The following is a 22358-nucleotide window of genomic DNA, read 5'->3' on the forward strand; positions in this document are numbered from 1 at the left end:
TCTACCAGAGTACCTCGTGTGCTGGAAATTCCCCCCATAATTTTCCATCCTGAATCTCCCTTCTCCTAGGTTCAGGGATCTATTATCCTGGAACCGGGGAGAGAGAGGGGGATTGTTTCGGAAGTTCTGGTTTGGGGGATATCTGGGAAACAAGTTCAGATTGGGGGGTGGAGTGATACGTCTCTCCTGAGGGAAGTTTGGAGGGATGTTTGCCAGGGCAGTACTATATATATATATATATATATATATATATATATACCTCAGGATTGGTTTAGTACCCTTGTACCTAGGATTTGTATAGGTGGCAGGGTCAGAGGGATCATTGTTTTGGACCCCCACAAGACTAGCATTTGATTGGGCTGGGTTGGGGGGTCCCTTCTGCTTTCCATTTTGCTTGTTGGCAGGAGGGTTACATTTGGGCCCTCTACCTCCAGATTCAATGGAGGGGTTGTTTTTACCTCTGGCACCAGTGCAGCATCAGGTGTTTTGGATGGTTTGGGGGGTTTAACAGTATGTTTACTCCAGGCAGGTTTTTGGAGCAGATAAATCCTGTTTAATCACCCAATCCATTGTCCTAAGCTCGTGAAAGTCATGCACCAAGTGAGTCATTATGTGTTTGGGGAGAGCATGGAAATATGTAGTTATGAACTCCCTGCTATTGGTGTTCACCTGCCCGGAAGCTTGAGCAAATGCCCACTTTAACTCCTGCACAAACTCCCTAGGCACCTGATATTCCCCACACTGCAAGTTATATGCAGCCTTATGGGCCTCATGTGGGTTCCGGTGCATGGCAACATTTTTCAATATGGCTTCCTTACAAGTGGACCATTTGTGATAATCCTTGTCCTCCAGTCCTGCAAAGAAACTGGAGTACTCATGTGAGAACGTCCATTTAGCAAATGCTATACAATTCATTAATGATCTGGAATGATGCCATCATCTGCTCATGAAGTTCCAGGTACTCCCATACCGAATACTTGGCATTCTTGTGGTATGGGGTCAGGACTCTTTTTATGATTTTGATTTTTCTTATTGGGTCTTTCACAAAACCCTTGCTCCTGACTCAATTCACCTTCTGACTCAGAGCTGTTAGTGGTACTCCCTTCCCTGTCTTCTGGGCACTTTCTATCTCTGTGATACTGAGAATATCTCCCAGAACTACAGGATATGGACTTCTCTCGCCTGAACCAAAGTGAATTATCAGCATCACTCTCCCTGGAATTCCTTTCAGGTGCAGGATAGAACCCAGTTTCCTCATCCCTTTTACCAGGGAGTCAGGGGAATTCCCCCTTCCCCCGAATATACAGAGGATTTTAGAATGCTTCTCCTAGGCTGAGGGTCTGGCTTTTCTACTTCTGCAAAGCGGGCAAGCTAGTCTCTTTGTAGTCGCATCTTCAGCCTATCGAACTCCCTGCCTTTCTCCTCATAAGAGTTTTCATGGTCTGAAGTACTTACCATATTATTCCTTACTACCCAGGACACACTGGTCCGGTCACTTTCCTTTCTGTGTAGTAGAGATGAATACTCATAAATATCAGACAAGGACTGGCCTTCTTGATAGGTTGGGCTAGGCCTGGGAAATTCTAAATACCTGATGTCACCTGGTTCTTGATAGATGGCATGCATGAGGTCAGTTTCCATTTGTGCATGAGATGTTGTAAATGACTGGCATGAGGCCCCTGTTGGGATGGGTGCCTCACCTTTATCAGTGGGCCTTGTCCCATATCCTGATTGGTCAGGGTGCCTCAGGTCCTGTTTATAATTTTCGATTTCCTTGGTGAGGCTCTCACACCTGTGTCTATCTTTATTTATTTACTATTAGTAGTCAGAGAGCTGACCTTTTAATTCTGACACTAAAACCTGAATAATCTCATGCACCCTGCTCTGAGCTACCAACCAATCCTTTGTTTACTGCACCTCCTGCTGAAGTGATTCATTCTCCCTCTGTGAGCCTTGTAAACTGCGTGCATATTCCCAGCGCTTTTTCTTCAGAAGACTAATCTCTTTCTCTTGTTTATCCCTACATTTTGCTGCCTCTGATAGTTCAGCTTCCATTTGCCTCACTCGCTCTACAATCTCGTTCCTTTCTTCTCTAATTCTGGTCAGTTCCTGAGAACCTGACTGTCCCTTTTCTACCTCCATTTTCAACTGATTTATCCTCTATAATAGGACACTGCTATCCTGATTCAGGCAGTCTTTTTCCTGAGCCAGCTGCGTCCTCTGTTGTATCTGATCAAAGTCATTTTGGGAATTAACCCCTTTGATAATTATCTGGCTGTTCTCAATTTTCAACTTCTTTATTTGCAATTGAAAGGCAATATTTTCATCCTAAATTACTCTATTATGAGCAGCCTGGTCATTTAGCTTGTGTTGCAGTGTGCTCAGATTTTCTACACACTCTTTATGTGTAGTTTTCAGCGCAGAGAACTGTGTTTCACACTCTGTACTCTCTTGTTGTTGAACATGAGCTTTGGTCTGTGGCAGGTCTCCAGCCTGATTCATCCTACTAGCCTTACTATTTTGCCAACCCTCCTCTACTAAAATCAAATGAAAATATAACCAAGCAGTTTGCTGAGCCATTTGTATCTGCTCATCACAAGTAGTTGTGGTCATATAACATGCTTCAAGTGCTTTGTGCAGTATCCCGGCTTCAAGCCAAATATCATTGCTTACTGGGGTAACCTCCCACACAATTCTGGCTTGCCAGTTTCCTGCATCATCCTCAACCCATTCTTCTTTGAGAAATAATTTAGTTAGGAGATGCTCCCTGGCTTCCTCAATTTGTACAGTAGTCACTTTCACAATTGGCTTTTTGCATTTTAATAACACTTTCTTTATGCAGTGGTAAAGTCACCATGTTCCTGCTTGATTTCCTCGCTCAAATACATTGTTTCACACTCTTAATTTTTTACCTATACACCTCCTTGGAACTCAGGAGTAGAGTCCTAGCGGCACTTTAACAAAACAAAGATGACTTTCCCTCCACCTTAATGCAATTGCATCACAATGAATAGACTGTCATAATGTACTTTTCATGGGTCAGAAATAGGAAGCTAAATCCCAGACAAGCCCCCAATTTGTAACAGTCTATTGAGACACACTCAGCACAGCTAGTTCCTTCCCTCCCCACTCATGTGGCGATGCTTTAAAATAAAAATGGGTGATTTATCGGTTTGTTTTTCAGACCCCCACCCCCTTGCTTTGGTCTATGTTGGGAAATCAGAAAGAAAAATTGGAATGCTTTGGGGAATACTGCATTTCAGACCACCCTCCCTGAAAGGCCTGTGTTGGGGAAGCTGGATTAAAAGGCTGGATTGATTAAAGACCAAAACACCCCTCTTCCTTAAAGAAGTCTGGGTCACCTGGAAAACAAGGATTACACAATTCAATTATAGGATATAGTTTTCAGCGCACACTGGCAAGTAAGCTTTGTTAATTTTGAATTTTAACAACATTTGCCTGTAGTGTTCTGCCAAATGGGGAATTAATTAAATTCATATTTTGGGTTCAATAGTCTAAGGATCTACACAGGTTTGGCCCGCCTCTGCCCACTATAAAGGGAAAATATTCAAGGCATGCAGACTTCCCCCACCTTTTGGTTTCCCAGGGCTCAGTTCTACTTACATAGAAAGCCTCTGTCTAAGGTTCAGTAAAGCCAGCTGCATCTCAGGACACTCGGGAAAGATAGGGTAGGGGTCTGGTCACTCCACTCTCAAAGATGGCCTCCGCTCTCCACAGTAGGACCACTAGGATTGGACAGTTACCCTTCTCCCTCCTCCCAAACCCAGCCTCCAAGACAGGATTGGTTTAGGGGTCTGGAGGAACATATGGCAAATCCCATTTGTGATCACCCTTTTGTTCTCCATTCAACTTTTTTGGCAAAAATGAGTTATGTATCACAACTTAATTTGACTAGAAACTCCCATACTAAACATATTTTCTGTTTCAGCTACTCATGGGGAATTAGATAAGCCAACCACCAAATCTGTATCATGTAGCATGGCCATGTGCCACCTTTCTGCCATTCCCATAAAAAGTACAACAGTTATGAATATGTAAGTTATTAAGCATATCCCTAATTTCATTTTCAACCAGCTCACGAACTATCACGTTTGCAACATGTTCTGATCAGCCAGAAACACATCTTAGATAGCCATTACAGTTCCATGAGTCGCACGTGGATGAACGTTATATCCCGAAAATCACTGCCTTATGATGGCTGAGAAAAAGGCCTAAATGATAATAGTCCTTTTAGATTAATTGTGAAACTTCATGTGGGACAAATGGCCCTGACTCCTGTCTTCTGACCCTTTGTTTTCACTGGTTCAGCCTGTGCCTTTATCAGCCTCCTTTGTGTAGGAAGCTTGCCCTTTGAATTGGGTACCCCCATTTCCAAACATATTAGTCAAGCTCCAGCCAATCAGTAACTTTCTTTTTTAAGTCAATGTTTTTAGAGCCAGTACGTCTGGGAACACTGAATTTCCACACCTTTAGAAGGAAATTGTATTGCATTTGGTCATTATATGGGATATGTCACATCCAGGCTGAGAGTGGGAGTTTTCCTTGTGAGGTTTTACCCACAGCCAGCAAAAGGGACTCTCTTAGGCTGACATTTTCCATGAAGACAAAGTGGCTCTTCAAATGTCACTGGAGTTTTGTAGGTGAAACATAATATATATTGCTTTCAGTCAACCCGCACATCATGTTTTGTTTGCCTGACTTTTTTCTGTGAGCAGTGAAATATCTTTCACTTTTACTTTTTAAAATCGTTTTTATTTGCACAAACATGTTCAGGCCGTTTTAGTTTTCAATGTTTAGAAATCCTGTTTTCCACGTGATGGGGATCTTTGATTCTTCCTTCCTTTGTAAATTAAAATGCTGCTTATCAATTGATCAATTGGTAATGACAGGTAGGCCTCTTTCCACATGGCTCTTTACTTTTACTTGAAAAACAACAACAAAGTCGAGGCCATTTTTGTTTCAGTGTTTAAATTGCTGGTCTCCTCCTCCTCCTTCTCCTCATCCTTACCACCCCCTGTGCTCCCAGGGCCCTGTGCTGGTTGTCAGGCCTCTGTAGCTCCAGGCGCAGCAAGTACATGTCCACATCAAGGCTCCTGGCTCCTTCTGGTGGAATGTGTTGGGGAGGGTGTTTTGTGCATGGGTGGATCCTTTGTAGCCCTCTTGTGTGCAATATTTTCACCTGGGCCCTTGTTGCTGTCTACTCCCTGCTCCTAATGGTGCAATGGTGTTGGGGGGGTGTTTTGTGCATAGGTGGGTCTTTTGTAGGCCTCTTGTGTGCATTGTTTTTACCTGGGCCCTTATTGCTGTCTCACGTGTTCTTTTGTATTTTTGGCATTTCTACTGCCGGTTTTATGGTGCTAAGAGCGCCAACGACGGACTTGTGATGGCTCTGTAATAGCGTGTTTGGGTGCTGGCGCTATTACATTCGGCGCTATTATATCCGGCTGTATTACCATCTGCTGTAATAGCACCAGCGGGATTTACAGTCGTGATCCGGCAGAGCAGTACTGGCAGTGCTACTACCATTTCCACCGGATTTAAGGGTTACCGCCCAACTCATGATGAGGCCCTTGTTGTTTGGGCTTTATTATCTTCCACAATCTGGTACAGTGGCCTGGACCTGGGGGTAGCCCTGGAGGATATCGATAGCCTTGCGTACTGCTTTCTTCTGAACCCTGCAGCGCCTCATCTGACAGGTAGGAGACCACTCCAAATGTCCATCAGGATAATCAGCGGGAGGCTGACTGTAAGTTGTGTTCCTCTTCTGGGGTTAGACAGAGAACAGTATTTTTGCACTGTAGCAAGAACAAATTCAGACTGGGGTGGTAAGAAGGGGTCAGTTTAGTAAATCTGTACTCTTTGAAAGTCGTGCCATGTCAGGCCTCAAATAGAAATGCATACATTATATCATGCTATTAGGCTTTTGTACTGCACTAAATCACCACCATAGTGGTCCCAGACTATCTGGCTTGTCTGGCAGTTGGGGTATTGTGTCCTTGCCCAGGGTATCTAGACTTTAGTCTGTGGAATAAAAGGAAAGATAAGAGGATGGAAACCAAACAATCCGAGGAGATGATGTAGAAAGGAAAAAGGAATGCTTGTTATGTAGGCGTGAATAAAAGGGAAAACAAAGACGGCCTGAATCTAAAGTGAAGAGGAGCCAGAATAATGCCTCACTCTATTCATGACTTGTGTTTTTCATCAGCTACCATGAAAAGGGTGCTGCTGTGGGATGTACATAGTTACCGACTCACCTGAGTGGTAGCATATGATATACGGTCTACATTTTGCCATTCACAGCAGGAGCATCCCTTGAACTGGGCCAAGGATTATCTGGTTATCAACTTTACACTCACAGAAGAAATGCTGAAAAGCCCTTTGTGGTCAAATAAAACTCTCTGAACTCATCAGAAATGGTGCCTTGTTATAATGGAACAATGTACTGAAGCCAAAGAACTGTCACTGGTGTATATGTTATTTGGAAAATATTCACAAGCCTATGAAGAGAGTCTTATAATATCATTGAAGTTTCAGATTGAAAACAACTCCGGCCAGTGTATTCCTCTGTAATTTCATGATCCAAAGTGCTATGTTTTTCTTTTTCCAATAGTAATGGATGGACCACACTATTAGGATACATGTAAGAAAAATACTGTAACTGCACTTGTAAATGCAAACCCTCTTGTTATTTTAAAAGCTTAAACAATGGCCCTCATTAAAAGTTTCCTGGTCCGGATTCCGGTGTTACCGTGATAGCGGTGACACCGGTTCCGTGACCGCATGGATGCGTAAATAAGGAAGAATTACGGAGTGGCGGCCGCACCGCTCAGCACAATGCATAACCGGTGCCACTGCCATCACGGTAACACCCACGGAGATGGATGCACCGGGCCAAATGCCAGGGGTGCATCTGTACCCGCCTCGGCCATGCCAGTTTTAGCAGAGGTGGTAAACACTAGTGCCGGAAATACCATCATCGCAAAAACCAGAACGAGAGCCGCGACCATTACTAAAATCACAATCCACTGCAATCTTCTGGTACCACAAGGCCCACAGGTACTGTGCCTGGCTAAACACCACGAGGAAGATGACATGAAGGGGGGCAGTCAACCGGCAGCGGAAACCCCACTTCAGTGAGGCAGAACTCACCATGCTCGTTGAGCACATAGTGGATAATGCTGATGAACTGTTCAGCGCAGACCAGAGGTGCTCCACGCAGAAGAGAAGGAAGGCCATAAGGGCTGATGCTGCCCAGAAGGTCCCAGCTCTGGGGGTGACAGGGCGGTCGGTAAAGGACTGCCACAAGAGGTGGGATGACCTGCGGCTGCGGGTCAGGAACCTGCTGTCAGCCCATAGAGAGCAAAGCTGTGCCACAGAAGGGGAACACATTCCCCACTGAAGCTGCAACTGTGGGAGGAGAGGTGCAGCAGTGTGCTTCACCTTGAAGGAATTGATAGTGTAGGTGGAGCGAGGGCCGAGCAGACACACCTGGCGAGGCTGGTAAGTACATAGAGTGCAAAGACATGAATGTGAATGAAGGTATACCTGCCCCCCCCAGCAGCACATACAGAGCCACATAGCACAGTCCCCATCAACCCTACCACACCCAGCACCCCCATGCCCCCAGCAACATACACAGAGACACATAGCACAGTCCCCATCAACACTACCACACCCAGCACCCCCATGTCCCCTCCAGCAATGCACACAGAGCCACATAGCACAGTCCCCATCAACCCTACCACACCCAGCACCCCTATGCCCCCCTAGCAACACACACAGAGCCAGATAGCACAGCCCCCATCAACCCTACCACACCCAGCATCCCCATGGCCCCCAGCAACGCACACAGAGCCACAGAGCACAGTCCCCATCAACCCTACCACACCCAACACCCACATGCCCCCCCAGCAACGCACACAGAGCCACATAGCACAGTCCCCATCAACCCTACCAAACCCCACCACCCAGACAGCCAGACAGCATGCACCCGAGATCAACCCCTGAATCATACACCTGACCGCAGCACCCATCAATGCATGTACTTGCAACTAGATGAAGCATGAGGCGTGTGTTGCATGTGACTGCCCCATACACATCCTGTGACACCACAAATGACATGCCTTACAATCGCCCACAGGAACATCATCTGACAGTGACAGTGGTCAGCAGTCGACGTCAAAGGGGATTGCACGTGGCCCTCATCGGAGACGAGAACAGCAATCCACTGCTAGCGTCACTGACAACCGTGCTGTGACTACGAACCAGGTGCACCTCCCTCTGGAGACCACCATCCCTGCAGCGCCTGTAGACCAGCATGCACCGCCGGTGATTCCCCTGCTGCCACTCTAAGTGCACCTGCAAGTGCTGCTGCACCACCAGGCCATAAAGATGGCTTGGAAAGCGTGCATGACCATCAGGCCACTGAGGCACCAGGGTCAGGGAATGAGGGGTGCACCTCCACACCTGAACAGCTGGGCACATTCAGCCCAACTGGACGGCACAGTCCAATGTGCTCACCTACACCATCGCTTCAGGAATGTAACTCTCGCCTGCAGCGCATTGAAGGACACGCTGATGAGACTTGTGGAGCGACATCTTGAGGAGTCAAGGCTCCAATGTGAGGAGGCTCGTTTGCAGCGGGAGAGCAACGAGACCTCCCTGCAACACCTTTCATGCGCAATAGGGCATTTTGCCTCATCCAATATGTTGGTATCGAGAAGGGTTAGAGTGAGCAACAGCATCCAATCTAACATTGCGGAGACGTTGTTGGCCCTGCAGGCCACTATGAGCCGTATGCCCCCACCAAACCCCGCTTTACCCTCCACCAGCAGCACTCCTCGAGCTCTGTGGCCGGCAGTCCCAGGAGGAGGTCAACGCGGCTGGCTGGAGCAACTGGAAAGGACAAACATGGGCCCAAGCGTGGGAAAAAATAGGCCGTACAGTGTGACACAGAAGTCACACATGTTGTGATCTGGTCCTGGTCGGTAGGTGAGTACATTGGGGAGGTGCGGGTGGTCCATCGTGGGGTTTGTTAGTTGGGGCCTGGTTGGTGGGTGGGTACATTGGGGAGGTGGGTGTGGTCCATAGTGGGGTTCGTTAGTTGGGGCCTGGTCGGTGGGTGGGTATGTTGGGGATGTGGGGGTGATCCATAGTGGGGTTTGTTACTTGGGGCCTGGTCGGTGGGTGGGTACGTTGGGAGGTGGGAGGTCACGTGTGGGCATTTTCACTTATTTGTCCATCACTTAATACACTGGTTAGCAATTTTGAATTATGAGTGGACAATCTTCTTCCGTGTGTGCTGTAATCATTTAATGTAAGCGTCACAAATTGAAGTGCACTATGTGCAGTGGTAGGTGATCAGAAACTATTGTGTATGAGTGCTCTCTGTGCATGTTGGCCATCAATGGCACCCTGGCCTGGTTGTACACCCATCCCATCATCATCATCATCTTCATCCACATCTGCTGGCTCCATGTCCAGGGGCAGTGGAATGTTCCTGCTTATGCACATATTGTGCAGCATGGCACACGCCACCACGATTTTCCCTACCTTCACGAGGCTGTACTGCAATGCCCCGCCAGATCGGCTGAGGCAGCAGAACCTGGCCTTCAGCTGTCCAAACATCCGCTCTATCATGCCACGTGTCTGTATGTGTGTTCGGTTGTAGGCCTCCTCATGTCTGTTCCGTGGCTGTCGGATGGGTGTCATCAGCCATGGCGTGAGTGCATATTCGGCATCACCTGCATAGGAGTGACAGTGAGGAGACATGTTAGTGCTTGTGGAATTAACCTTTGTAAATGATAGCATGTACAGACTCTCTATTACATCAGCACAGTGATCAGTACAACCCACAGATGTCCTATCTGGTATTCCACTGTTGGACATTTCTATTCTGCACTCTCGGGTGACACTTACCTACAGAGACAGTTTTGTCTGATGTCTCCTTTCGTGAAGTGATGGTAGGCAAATACTTGTCTCAATCATTACAATACATGTGTTCAAATGTGGTAGTTGGCTCATTGATCGTAAGGTGCTGGCAAGATCTGTGTCGGGCAGATGCAGGCCACAACATTGAGGTGAGTACTGCGCACAGCACAATGGGTACCCATCGTGCACATGGGTGTAGCTCCTATTCATGCACCTGGGGGTGATACTTGCAACCACGTGTCGGCAGTGCATGTTGTGCCACTCCATGGCTAGGGTATTCTTAAATATGGGCAGGGTATGTATTCCGGGGACATGTCAATATGCCATTTGGCTGTTGTAGCAGTAGGCTGGGTAGACTCTGGTGTGTGGCTATCCCCGTACCCCCAATTACCCAGAGGTCATGCATTGGTAGTTGTACACACCCGACAGGCAGGGCCACTGTGGTGCTTGACTATTCCCCCTCTCCAATTACCCAGAGGTCATGCATTGGTAGTTGTACACACCCAACAGGCAGGGCCACCGTGGTGCTTGGCTATTCCCCCTCTCCAATTGCCCAGAGGTCATGCATTGGTAGTTGTACGCACTCAACAGGCAGGGCCACTGTGATGCTTGGCTATTCCCCCCCTTCAGCATAACGTGCCATGTACCGTGGCAATGTTGAGTTCTGCAATACCATTGAGTCATGTGTGGACCCCGGGAAAAATACACAGCAATGCGTGATGAGTTGTTGTGCATCACAAACCATCTGGACATTCAGTGAGTGGTTTTGCTTCCGATTGCGATACACCACCTCAATTGTATGTCTGACAGTCAACTCCACATGCGTACAGTCCAATGCACCAATGCAATTGGGCATGCCGGCAAGGGCATGGAAGGCGACTTTGGTGACATTGACCTCTGCAGGGGTTCGGGTAGGGCAATGTGGTCTGACACATGGCATAGCAGCGCATCCAGTACCTGGAGGAGTATCCTTGAAAAACAGGGTTGTGACAGCCCATGCAGCTCCCCAACAGTGTGCTGATAGGTTCCAGTAGCAAGAAAGTGCAGTACAGAGACTACCTTCAGCAGGGGTGGGATGGCAGTCCGGATGATGATCCTGCTGCTGTCAAGCCCGTATAATGTGTGTATTTGACTTGGGGTCAGGTTCCAGGGTGAGGCCCTGATTCAGGGATTGCTGGCTGCCTGCGGGCTGGTACCGGCTGTACATTGATATTTGGGATGGCCACCGGGTTCCTCATTTGCCTCCTGCGCCCTACACCGCTGCCTCCTCCTCTGCCTCAGTGCTGCTTCTACCTCCACTGCTGCTTGCAGGATCCAAATCCCAATTGCTGCTAGGCTGACTTCCAGCATGGTTGTGTTTTAAGGTGGGTTGGGTTTGGGTGTGGACATTTATTAGGTTCCCAGTGGCCTATGGTGTGCAGCTGGCCTAATAGTACACACCTGGGGCTTGTTGCAACTCACCTGGCACTGTTTAACGCCTAGTACGTGGTGCCAGTGTTACGTTGCGGTATTCACAGTGCCACCGTTGATTCCAGACCAGCAAACTTGTAATGAGGGCTAATGTGTTTTAAATGGATCACCTCTTTATTTAAATATGAAGAAATAGGCAAATGATAGTGTATACATTGCAATGTGTTGCTTATTCAGGATATGTTGAACACAAAGGAAAGAAATTACCATAATGTATTTATAAAGAATGGCATGTGCGTTGTCAATACAAAAGAAGTAAACAAACCTTTTATGTATAGGATGTCATACAATGTTCTGAGTAGGCTTGGCCAATGCTGCTTTTGTTAGCTCTCCAGTGAAACCTGACACAAACTAATTTTTCAGTATAAGCCTTGCATACATGCTTAAGTGGGGGTATGGTTTAAACTCCAGACATTAGGTTGGCCACAAGGATGTAAAGAATCCTTGGATGCTGTCACTTCTCCCTGAACGGCACCCCCTTCCCATGAGGCCAGCGAGGTGAGGCCGCTACCTGATATTCCCCCTAGGGGTGGTACTCAGTGGGTGAATCTCATGGGGGAGACTCCCATCTAGGGACAAGGATAACCATCTAAGGCATGGGTGCACAACATACGGCCCACGGGCCAGTTGCGGCCCGCCATGCCATTTTGTCCGGCCCGCCAGCAACAAACACTTTCCTAATGAAGGGCAGCCCGCAAGCAGTATCGGCCGCCCTCCATTAAGAAAGTCTTTGTTGTTTTCCGGGCCGGACAAAACACTGGCCCTCATTGGCTCAGTGCACACGAACCACGCAGCTCCTACGAGCCACGTTGTGCATGTGTGCTGCACCAATGGAGTGCCAGCACTACGGCTGGCGTGGCCAGTAAGGCTTGATGCTGGAAGGCATTTCAGCCTTGTCACACCTATGCCAGCCGTAGTGCCAGAAGCCTCGCCAGCGTTCCAGCACGTCTGGGTAAGTACATGGTGGGGGACTGTATGTTTGTGTGTGTGTGTGTGCGTGTGTCTGTCTGTCTGTCTCGGGTACGTCCTGACTGTGTTTTTTGTTTTTGTATGTATGTTGAGATGCGGAGGTGGGGGTGTGTGTCGGGTGTGTATGGGTGTGTTTGTATTTGTATGTCTGCAGTGTGTGTTGAGATGCGGAGGAGGGTGTGTGTCGGGTCTGCCTGAATGTGTTTGTGTGCAAGTTCAGTGTATGTTGAGATGCGGGGGTGGGGTGTGTGTCGGGTCTGCCTGAATGTGTTTGTGTGCAACTTCAGTGTGTGTTGAGATGCGGGGGTGGGATGTGTGTCGGATCTGCCTGAATGTGTTTGTGTGCAAGTGGATTGTGGGTTGAGATGTGGAGGGGGTGTGTGTGTCGGGTCTGCCTGAATGTGTTTGTGTGCAAGTGCAGTGTGTGTTGAGATGCGGAGGGGATGTGTGTGTCGGGTCTGCCTGAATGTGTTTGTGTGCAAGTGCAGTGTGTGTTGAGATGCGGAGGGGATGTGTGTGTCGGGTCTGCCTGAATGTGTTTGTGTGCAAGTTCAGTGTATGTTGAGATGCGGAGGGGGGGTGTGTGTCGGGTCTGCCTGAATGTGTTTGTGGGCAAATGCAGTGTGTGTTGAGATGCGGAGGGGGGTGTGTGTCGGGTCTGCTTGAATGTGTTTGTGTGCAAGTGCAGTGTATGTTGAGATGTGGAGGGGGGGTGTGTGTCGGGTCTGCCTGAATGTGTTTGTGTGCAAGTGCAGTGTGTGTTGAGATGCGGAGGGGGGGGTGTGTCGGGTCTGCTTGAATGTGTTTGTGTGCAAGTGCAGTGTGTGTTGATATGTGGAGGGGGTGTGTGTGTCGGGTGTGCCTGAATGTGTTTGTGTGCAAGTTCAGTGTATGTTGAGATGCCGGGGTGGAGTGTGTGTCGGGTCTGCCTGAATGTGTTTGTGTGCAAGTGCAGTGTATGTTGAGATGCTGGGGGGAAGGAGGGTGTCGGGTCTGCCTGAATGTTTGTTGTTGTGTGAAAGTGCATGTTCAGATGCGGATGTGGGGTGTGTGTCGGATCTGCCTGAATGTTTGTTTTTGTGTGCAAGTTCCGTTTATGTTGAGATGCGGGGGTGGGGTAAGTGTCGGGTCTGCCTGAATGTGTTTGTGTGCAAGTGCAGTATATGTTGAGATGCTGGGGGGCTGCGGGGGTGGTGGGGTCAGGTCTGCCTGAATGTTTGTTGTTGTTGTGTGCACGTTCGATGTATGTTGAGATCTGGGGGTGGGGGGTCCGAGTCTGTATGCGTGCATGCTTGTGAGTTTGTTTGGTGAGTTGGGGGGTTCAGGTCTGTATGGATGCATGGTTTATGCTTGTGGGTTTGTGTGCTGAGTTGGGGGTGGGGGTTCGGGTCTGTATGGGTGCATGGTGTATACTTGTTAGTTTGTATGCAGGGGTGGGGGGTTGGGGTCTGTATGAGTATGTATGCATGGTGCATGCTTGGTGGCATGGGGCATAGTGTTTGCTGTGAGGGGTGGGTGTCTTGGGGCATAGTGTTTGCATGAGGGGAGGGTGTCATGGGGCATAGTGTTTGGTTGAGGGGTGGGTGTCTTGGGGCATAGTGTTTGCTTGAGTGGTGGGTGTCTTGGGGCATAGTGTTTGCTGGAGGGGTGGGTGTCTTGGGGCATAGTGTTTGCTTGAGGGGTGGGGGTCTTGGGGCATAGTGTTTGCATGAGGGGTTGGGGTCTCATGAGGGGTTGGGGTCTGGGGCATAGTGTTTGCATGAGGGATGGGGTCTTGGGGCATAGTGTTTGCATGAGGGGTGGGTGACTTGGGGTATAGTGTTTGCATGAGGGGTGGGAGTCATGGGGCATAGTGTTTGCTTGAGGGGTGGGTGTCTTGGGGCATAGTGTTTGCTTGAGGGGTGGGTGACTTGGGGCATAGTGTTTGCTTGAGGGGTGGGTATCTTGGGGCATAGTGTTTGGTTAAGGGGTGGGAGCCATGGGGCATAGTGTTTAATAAAAACTGGGGGTTGAAAAAGCCTCCTGCCACGCCACGCCCCACCACGCCTACCGCCTCACCCACATTTACTTTTTGGCCCACTATAGCCATCATGTAAGGTACTTTCGGCCCTCTGTCAAAATCAGTTGTGCACCCCTGATCTAAGGGAAATGTGGTATGCCAACCCTTTATCACCTCCACCCACCTCCTACTCATCCTCCTATCCCTCCACTCAACCCTCTGTAAACCACACTTCCATTTGCCTATGTAGCATTAATAACTCAAGATTAACTGGAATGAGGAAGAGTAGGGATGACTTTCAAAAGACTTCCCTGGGAGGTACCAGGAAGAGGAGCACATGCAGAACAATGAATAGTCCTCAAGAGAACATACGTACATGTTCTATTTGTTTTTCTGCATTCAAAATAAAAAACAAACTAAGGATTTACCAAAGGGTCTAGCCCTTCCTAGAGGAACCGCAAGTGTGAAGGCGGTACAGTGCGAGAAGAGGAAGCACATCGAGGCACAAGGAGGAACCCGAGAGGTCCAAGGCCAATCCGATTAGGAAGGACAGCTCAGCAAGCTGCCAGATGGAAACTCCAGGCATTCCTAAAGCCTGGGAAATGCAGAGAAGAAAAGCTGCACCACTGGAAAGAAGTCAAAGACTGCAGCAGAGCCGCCACAGGACAGCGAAGTCCACAGAAGCCAAAGGGACCCCACGGCTGTTGGCAGACACCCAGGAGAAACTAGACAAAGGAATGAAGGTTGCCGGGAAGAGCTTGGGGACCCAAGAGGGCTGTAGCAGATACAGAGGGGCTGCAGAGAACCACCAAGCTCTTGTTTGGACTGGCATGGAAGCCCAGGAAGCAAAGAAAGCCAGAAAGGTCGGCTGGGAGACCCTATCAGAATTGTCGGAAGCCAAGGTGAAGGTGGAGGACATCTTCCTCATCACAGTATTAGCATTAAGACTGAAGAATAAGATAAAAGGGGCAGAAACCCACCTAACCATGACTACCAGGACCATACTTAGCAGGTTAGTGAACCAAGTTGGTCAAAGCCAGGGGAAGGAAGTCATTCCCCCAAGCATTGTGAAGTGTGGTAAGAAACCTGAGAAAGAGCAGGGGAAGGGAGACATTCCCCCTGGCATTGTGCAGTGTGATAAGACACCTAAGAAAGAGGTCAGGGGAAAGGAGTTATTCCACCTGTCATTGGGTGCTGAATCAAGCCTCAGAAAAGGCCAGGAGAAGGGAGACATTCCCCTTCGTGTTGTGAACTGTAAAGTAAGCCTGAGAAAAGGCATGGGGAAGAGAGACATTGTTACGCTCACCTGGTGTTCACGGGGGCGTCGATCTGAACTGGGCTGTTGTTACCTCTTCCAGCGACACACGGGGCGCCGAAATGATGGACTGGACCGGACCACCCAGCTTAGCTTGTTTTGCCCGTATGAATATTGTTCTGTAATGGAGAAAAGGGAATTAGCCACCTGCGGGGACTGGGCGCCAACCCCACCTTCCCCCACTCCTGCGATCTCTTCCCACAAATTACTTCCGAACTCTTGCTATGTTCTCACCTGATAGTTTGGAAAGATGAGCTCTCCATCCTGCCTCGAGCACAGGGGCGCGTAGATGACCAGTTACTTCACTGGTGTGGGATGTTGGAGAGTTGCAGAACGGTATTGACTCCGTAAGGAAATAGTTTGAAAAAGAGTTCAAAAACGTCTGGCCTTCACTCTGTCCAAATTCCCTAGGTTGCCTTAATAGTTCTTGAGAAGAGTTCCAAGTGGCAACCAGTAAGATGCAGGTAATTGTTTATGGTTTCTGCTCAGTTCGATAATGAGGACCTGGTCTAACCTGTGACCCTTTCCTTTTGCAGGCGCTGAATCGGGGGAGGTTCCGGTGATTGTGGCCTCAGGCAGTAACCAGGTAAGTCTGTAGCGGAATTCGGTTTCCCCTACTTGCGCTTTTGTGTTGATTTTGTTTCCCCTTTGGGGCCGGGGTACGGCGGAGAAGCTGTGGAGGCCGCGCCGACCTGAGATGAGGTAAGTACCCCCTGTGGTATCAGGTAAGTCCTGGGGATTGCCTTTATTATCTGGTAATGCTCCCTTGCTCACCTTATTGTGCTTATTTCCCCAGGTGTTGGAGAGCGGCCGCTGGATGCTGAAAAGCGCGATGGAATGCGGAGGATTACTTCAGGTGAGTTCCCGTGCGGCGCTGCAGGATGCGAAGCGGCGCGCGTCTGATGATTTCTTCCTTCTAGGTCAGAGCCAAGAAGATTCAAGATTCAGGTAAGGATTGCAGGTAAAAACTCCGGTTCTAACCTTCCCTCTGCTTTCTTTCAGGTTTTCAGGAGCTCTGGCATCCAGGCGGGCGTGGCTGAAGACTGGAAGCTGCTGCAGGCACGGTGAGTGTTACGCTGCAGGTGCAGAATAACGCGAAGCATGGGTTGCTGTCAGGGCGTGGTTTAAATAGCCTTGGAAGTAGTTCCAGGTAAGTATCCTTCCGTGTCCCCACCCGAGTAAAAACTAGTTCCTAGGGAAAAATAGTCCCTCCTAGGCCTCATTTGACTTCTGGTCACTGGCAGCATGGTCTGCCTCAGGTAAGTTAGCAGCAGGATCTGCTTCAGGTAAGTCCTTGACCATGAGCCTGGCGCCCATGGCGCCAGGACTGATTCTGAACTTATGAGCCTGGCGCCATAGGCGCCAGGACTGCACCCAAATAGCCCCTAAATGTGGTTCATGGGCTTGCATTAAATGGCATGATGCCTGCTTCCGGGGTAGCTGGGCCAAACCTGGTTTCCCGGGGGCAGGCATCGTGACAGCACTCCCCCTCAAGGCCCCTCCTAAAGTCGTTCTTCCTCTGGGCTTTGGTTTGTTAGGGAACTCCCCGTGGAATTTCTTCACCAATTGGGGTGCGTGCACATGGTCACTACTTTCCCAGGACCTTTCTTGGGGTCCGTATCCTTTCCAATCGATTAGGTAAAATAGTTTTGACCTAACCCTCTTGGAGTCCAAGATGTCTTTAACTTCAAATTCAGGTTCCCCGTCAATGAGGATGGGATCTGGTGGTTTGGTTAATCTAGTTCCTGGTTGGACTGGTTTCAAGAGAGAGACATGGAAGACGGGATGAATTTGCATATGGGCGGGCAGGTCCAACTTGACGGCCACTGGGTTGATAATGGTCTTGATCGAGTAGGGTCCCAAATATCTAGGATTAAAGGTTTGTGTTCCTTTGAGTGGGATGTGTTTAGTAGATATCCATACTTGGTCTCCTATCTGGTATTGTGGTGCTTCTCTCCTAAGTTGATCAGCGTTTTTCTTGTATTTATCCTTAGCGCTCTGTAAATGTTCTGTTGCTTCCTTGAAGGTTTGTGTAATGACGGTGTGGAGATGGTCTACTGCAGGCATCTCCAAATGTTGGGGCGAATCCAAGTCCGAGCTTCGAGGATGATGTCCATATATAGTATAAAAGGGGCTGTGTCCAGTTCCTGAGTGTACTGAATTATTGTACGCATATTCAGCGATCCATAAAATGTCTTTCCAATTGCTCTCAGACTGATGTAGCATACAACGCAGGTACTGTTCAAGAGTCTGATTGGTCCTCTCAGTTTGACCATCGGTCTGGGGGTGGTGACTAGTTGAAAGCCTAACATCTATTTGTGCCAGTTGGCAACATTTTCTCCTGAAGTGAGAGATGAATTGACTCCCTCGGTCGGAAATTAACACAGATGGGAAGCCGTGTAGGCGAACGATGTTTTCAAGGCACTCCTTGGCCAGGGCTGCATCTGAAGGTATCCCTTTTAATGGAATAAAGTGGGCCATTTTAGAAAAAAGATCCACAATAACTAGGATAGTGTTGAAACCATAGCACAGGGGTAAGTCCGTGATAAAGTCTAATGACAAGGTGTGCCAAGGAATCGGTGGGATGTCCATAGGTTGTAATAGACCAGCTGGTCTTCTTTTTTGACTCTTGTTTTGGGCACAAATGCCACAAGATAGGACAAACGACTTAATGTCCTTTCGCGAGGTGGGCCATCAAAATTGTTTCTTGATTTTAGCTTCTGTTTTTGTAATACCAGGATGCCCTTCCATTAACGTATAATGGTAACGAGAGACGACTAGCTCTTGTAGTTCCTTTTGTGGCAGAAATAGACGTCCTCAGTAATATGGTAGCTCATTGGTGACAGAGAAGTCTGGGCCTTTCTTAGCCCAGTCTTGTAAGGCAAGAGGATCAAAGAGTTGTCGGATAATTCCTTGAATGTCTTCCAGCGTCTGTACAGATGTTATGCCAAGAATTTGCTGTTCAGGAATTATAGGTACGGGTTCCAGGGTCACTTCTGCTTCTCCCATCCCTATTCGGGATAAGGCATCTGCTTTACCATTCTTACAACCGGGCCGATAGGTTATTACAAAATCAAATTCGGCGAAGAATAGTGCCCAACGGAGTTGGCGAGAAGACTGGGCCTTAGCTGTCTTTAGATATTGTAAATTTCGGTGATCGGTGATGACTGTAATGGTATGTCTGGCTTCGAGTAGATAATGCCGCCAAGCCTTGAAGGCAGACTTGATAGCTAACAGCTCCTTATCAGTAATGGCATAGTTTAATTCAGGAATCGAGATCTTTTTTGACCAAAAGGCCACTGGGTGAATCTGGTTAGTTTCGGGGTCCTTTTGAGAGAGGACGGCTCCCATTGCCAAGCTGGATGCATCAGTCTCCACAATGTACGGGAGTTCAGGACGTGGGTGCCTTAGGACTGGTGCAGATGTGAATTTAGCCTTTAACTCTTGAAAGGCGCTTTCTGCTTCGTCTGTTCACATAAAGCGTTTGTTTTTTCGTAAGAGCGCCGTAATGGGATGAACAATATGCGAAAAGTCTGGGATAAACCTGCGGTAAAAGTTGGCAAAGCCGAGCATGCTTTGCACACCTTTGACAGAACTTGGCAAAGGCCATTTGAGAATTGCATCCACCTTTCGTGTATCCATCCTGATTCCTCTCGGGGTTAGGACAAATCCTAGGAATTCCACTTCGGTGGTGTGAAAAACGCATTTTTCCAATTTGGCATAAAGTTTGTGCTGGCGTAATATTTCTAAAATTGCTCAGACGTGTTTGATATGATCAGATTCTGATGAAGAATATACTAGGATGTCATCAATATAAACGACAACGCAAACATCGATGAGTTCTCTAAGGACATCGTTCATGAAGAACTGGAAGGCTGCTGGTGTATTGCACAGTCCGAAAGGCATCACCTGGTACTCAAATAGTCCGTACTTAGTGCGAAAAGCTGTTTTCCATTCGTCGCCCTCTTTGACACGTACCAAATGATATGCCCCCCGTAGGTCGAGTTTAGTATAAATGCAAGCTTCTTTTACTTGGTCTAGTAATTCTGGGATCAAAGGCAACGGGTACCGATTTTTAATGGTTATCTGGTTCAGTGCGCGATAGTCTATGCATGTTCTGAGGTCACCTTCTTTTTTGGGCACGAAGAACAAAGCGGATGATGCAGGGGACTTAGACGGGCGAATAAAACCATTAGCAAGGTACTGGTCCAGGTATTGGCGTAGGTGAAGGTTTTCGGGCTCCGTAAGGGCATAGATTCTGCTGCAAGGGGGTTGTGCGCCTGGGATGAGATCTATTTGGCAATCATACGATCTGTGCGGAGGTAAGGTGTTTGCCTGTTCTTTTCGGAAGACATCTTGAAACTCTTGATATTCCACAGGTAATTGCATGGCAGCTGGGGTTACAGAAGCCAGGGCTGTGTTCTGAGATTTCCTGGGGTAACAGGTGTGCGCACATTCTGGGAAGGTGATTCTCTTCTCTCGCCAATCAATGCAGGGATTATGTTTTTTCAACCAAGGTATCCCCAGTATTACTTGGAACTGCAGGGCCTTGATTAAATCAAACACCAAAGCCTCTCGGTGCCCATCCTGCGCCAGCAATGTCATCTCTGTGGTGGAGTGAGTTACGGGACCTGAGGCAATTTCCGTTCCATCAACTGTGGTGATGACATCTAAGGTGGTTTTTTGGGTGAGAGGTAGGTTCATCCTGGAAGCCAATTCACGGTCCACGTAGTTTCCTATGGCTCCGCTATCAATGTATGCTTTTACCGCATGCATCCGAGATGGCTGTTCTGGATCTACGAGGACCATTGGAACGATGAAATGCGAGGTCTGAGTGTCCTTCTTTAAGCTCGGCATTCGGACCTCTACGCTTGCCGGGCGAGATCGTTTCCCGAGTCAGAGTTTTTATCTGCTGCCCCCACGACCTTCTTAGGCGGTTTTATAGGACAGTTCTGCAGAAAATGACCAGTATTCCCGCAATATAAGCATAGCTGCATTTGCCGTCTCCTTTCTCTCTCTTTTTGAGTCAAGGATCCTCTCACCCCACCGATTTGCATAGGTTCTGAGGCTTCTGCTCCCTTGGAACTGACGTGGGTCTTGACCAACACTCGGTTCTCAAACTTGGCTCGATCGGCCTTCCTATTTTGAAGTCTGTGATCTAGTTGGACCACTAGGTTGATGTATTCCGCACAATCTTGAGGCGGGTTCACAATTTGGGCCAAGACATCTTTGAGTTCTCCTGGAAGACCTCGATGGAACAATGTGATTCGTTTAACTTCAGGCCATTCGGTTTCTACTATTAGTCTATTAAAGGTTGCAATGTAAGAAAGAAGATCCTGATTCCCCTTTCGTAGGGACAAAAGTTTGTTATCCAGGGCCTGACCCTGGGAGTGTCGGGCAAAAAGTCTTTCCATGCTTGTTTGAAACCCCTGGAAATCCCGAAGAATTGGGTCATCCTGATTAACTAGAGGAATGGACCAATCTGCTGCACTGCCGCTGAGATAGGACAGTACAAAGGCTACCTTGGCTTGATCACTTGGGAATGCTGCAGGTCTGCATAAAAAGTGTAAGCGGCACTGATTCATGAATACGGCAAACCTTTTAGGGTCTCCGGCAAAACGTTCGGGCGGAGCCAATGGAACAGTTCCTGGCAAATTTATTTGTACTGGGTTACTTGATGGTACAGGAGCTGGACTAACCCCGAGTCCAGGTAGTGGTGTTTGCCCCGCCTGGTTTTGCAATAACTGTCTGGCCAAATCATCTGTCCGTTCCTTTGAAGCTATCAGTTCCCTTCTAAGGGCATTAGTTTCCTGGTGGGCGGAGTGCACTTCAGCTCTTAGCTCCCCTAATAATTGGGCTAACTGATCCGTCTCTGAGGTCTCCATAACGCCCAGGTGGCCTTTTGTGGGTGGTCTTCGCGTTCTGTTACGCTCAGCTGGTGTCCACGGGGGCGTCGATCTGAACTGGGCTGTTGTTACCTCTTCCAGCGACACACGGGGCGCCGAAATGATGGACTGGACCGGACCACCCAGCTTAGCTTGTTTTGCCCGTATGAATATTCTTCTGTAATGGAGAAAAGGGAATTAGCCACCTGCGGGGACTGGGCGCCAACCCCACCTTCCCCCACTCCTGCGATCTCTTCCCACAAATTACTTCCGAACTCTTGCTATGTTCTCACCTGATAGTTTGGAAAGGTGAGCTCTCCATCCTGCCTCGAGCGCAGGGGCGCGTAGATGACCAGTTACTTCACTGGTGTGGGATATTGGAGAGTTGCAGAATGGTATTGACTCCGTAAGGAAATAGTTTGAAAAAGAGTTCAAAAACGTCTGGCCTTCACTCTGTCCAAATTCCCTAGGTTGCCTTAATAGTTCTTGAGAAGAGCTCCAAGTGGCAACCAGTAGGATGCAGGTAAGTGTTTATGGATTCTGCTCAGTTCGATAATGAGGACCTGGTCTAACCTGTGACCCTTTCCTTTTGCAGGCGCTGAATCGGTGGAGGTTCCGGTGATTGCGGCCTCAGGCAGTAACCAGGTAAGTCTGTAGCGGAATTCGGTTTCCCCTACTTGCGCTTTTGTGTTGCTTTTGTTTCCCCTTTGGGGCCGGGGTACGGCGGAGAAGCTGTGGAGGCCGCGTCGACCCGAGATGAGGTAAGTAC

This window comes from Ambystoma mexicanum, chromosome 5q (assembly GCF_040938575.1).
Source record: "Ambystoma mexicanum isolate Mex_15411 chromosome 5q, UKY_AmexF1_1, whole genome shotgun sequence".
Taxonomy (NCBI): Eukaryota; Metazoa; Chordata; class Amphibia; order Caudata; family Ambystomatidae; genus Ambystoma; species Ambystoma mexicanum.